This window comes from Pristiophorus japonicus, chromosome 6, assembly GCF_044704955.1.
Source record: "Pristiophorus japonicus isolate sPriJap1 chromosome 6, sPriJap1.hap1, whole genome shotgun sequence".
In the NCBI taxonomy this organism is placed as follows: Eukaryota; Metazoa; Chordata; class Chondrichthyes; family Pristiophoridae; genus Pristiophorus; species Pristiophorus japonicus.
In genome coordinates this window covers 64,176,388-64,179,071 of record NC_091982.1, presented here as the reverse complement: position 1 = coordinate 64,179,071, position 2,684 = coordinate 64,176,388, and positions in this window count along the sequence as shown.

The window sequence follows — 2,684 nt, the reverse complement described above, 5'->3', positions numbered from 1 at the left end:
GCTATGGAAATGCAAGTCTTTCGTTCTTTTCTTTCACAATTTGGAGCAGTTTAATCGGCAGTGACAATGGAATATAGAAAAGAAAAGACTTGCATTTCTATAGCACCTCTCACCAACCTCAGGATGTCCCAAAGCACTTCACAGCCAATGAATTACATTCTGAAATATTTTTTTAAACCAGGTTTGGCGCAGCACTGGAATTGTACTCCAATCGGTGTCAGACCCAAGCAACCAATCTATATTAATGATTTGGAAGAAGGCACTGAGTGTAACGTAGCCAAGTTTGCCGACGATACAAAGATGGGAGGAAAAGCAATGTTTGAGGAGAACACAAAAAATCTGCAAAAGGACATAGACAGGCTAAGTGAGTGGACAAAAATTTGGCAGATGGAATATAATGTTGGAAAGTGTGAGGTCATGCATTTTGGCAGAAAAAAAATCAAAGAGCAAGTTATTATTTAAATGGAGAAAGATTGCAAAGTGCCACAGTACAGCGGGACCTGGGGGTACTTGTGCATGAAACACAAAAGGTTAGTATGCAGGTACAGCAAGTGATCAGGAAGGGCAATGGTATCTTGGCCTTTATTGCAAAGGGGATGGAGTATAAAAGTGGGGAAGTCTTGCTACAGCTATACAGGATATTGGTGAGGCCACACCTGGAATACTGCATGTAGTTTTGGTTTCCATATTTACGAAAGGATATACTTGCTTTGGAGGCAGTTCAGAGAAGGTTCACTAGGTTGATTCCAGAGATGAGGGGGTTGACTTATGAGGAAAGATTGAGTAGGTCGGGCCTCTACTCATTGGAATTCAGAAGAATGGAGGTGATCTTATCGAAACATGTAATTCTGTGGAATTCGCTGCCTCAGAGAGTTGTGGAAGCTGGGACATTGAATAAATTTAAGACAATTTCTTAAAAGATGAGGGGATAAGGGGTTATGGGGAGCAGGCGGGGAAGTGGAGCTGAGTCCATGATTAGATTAACCATGATCTTATTGAATGGCAGAGTAGGCTCGAGGGGCCGTATGGCCTACTCCTGTTCCTATTTCTTATGTTCTTATGTTCTTAATGCGAAATTGTCTCCTTTAAGGAGCCTCGTACCACTTCCCTCCAGAGTCGAGATGCTGCAAATAATGTTTGCTGTATTTTTTTTTGGTGCGTGTTCCCATTAATGGGTTGCGCGACCCATTCAAATTTTCGCCCGTGCGTGGTTTCTCGCATTGAAAAGCCGGTAAGTGGCCTGCGCGGGTCCTCCATGCTGCTGTGTGGCTGCGTAACGTGGTGTGGGAACATTGACTGCAGTCTGGGCTTCACTGCGTAGCCAAAACCATTGCGGGCTTCAGCTGAAAAGGAGGCCATTCAGCCAATGTTCCCTTTAAGATCCGAGGCTGCGCAGCACTCCAGCGACCCCATGCAGCCAGCCTTTCAATGAGAAGGACCATGCATGCGCGGCATTTTGAATGACCCGCGCCGAACCCTTAAAGGGGCCTCACAGCACCAAACAAACTAACAGGGAACATCGCATTCAGCCCATCAGGTCTTTATTGAACAATCCAAAACTAAGTCCACTACCCTGCTCTCTCCCATCATTCTGAATCCTCCTCTACTTCACACACTGATGCAATTTTCCATAAATGATGCTATGGTCTCTGCCTCAATTATTCCACACGGCAAAACAGCCCATGCTCCAACAGCTCTCTGCATCAAGAACATTTCCCTTAACCTTCACCTCACTTCGTAACAATTTCATATCATAGAAACATAGAAAATAGGTGCAGGAGTAGGCCATTCGGCTCTTCGAACCTGCATCACCATTCAATATGATCATGGCTGATCATGCACTTCTGTACCCCATTCCTGCTTTCTCTCCATACCCCTTGATCCCTTTAGCCGTAAGGGCCACATCTAACTCCCTTTTGAATATACATAATGAACTGACCTCAACAACTCTCTGCGGTAGAGAATTCCACAGGTTCACAATTCTCTGAGTGAAGAAGTTTCTCCTCATCTCAATCCTAAATGGCTTATCCCTTTTCCTTAGACTGTGACCCCTGGTTCTGGACTTCCCCAACATCGGGAACATTCTTCCTGCATCTAACCTGTCCAATCCCGTCAGAATTTTATATGTTTCTATGAGATGCCCTCTCATCCTTCTAAATTCCAATGAATATAAGCCTAGTCGATCCAGTCTTTCTTCATATGTCAGTCCTGTCATCCCGGGAATCAGTCTGGTGAACCTTCGCTGAACTCCCTCAATAGCAAGAATGTCCTTCCTCAGATTAGGAGACCAAAACTGTACACAATATTCAAGGTGTAGCCTCACCAAGGCCCTGTACAACTGCAGTAAGACCTCCCTGCTCCTATACTCAAATCCTCTCGCTATGAAGGCCAACATGTCATTTGCCTTCTTCACCACCTGCTGTACCTGCAAGCTAAGTTTCAATGGCACCTCATCACTGACAACCCAACCATGGAAATAATCTTTTTCTATTCAACCCGTCAAATTTCTTCCACAATCTGATGCACCTCCGGTGGAACTAATCCCCAGTATCTCAAGACTTTCTGAATAACTACAGTGCTCCATTCTCTAAATTTATTTCAAATCGACTGTGCAATAATGGGCAGGGGAGTTGCCTGTTTTAGATCATCTGTCACTATTCGATGGGAGGAAAGCATTTTAAATG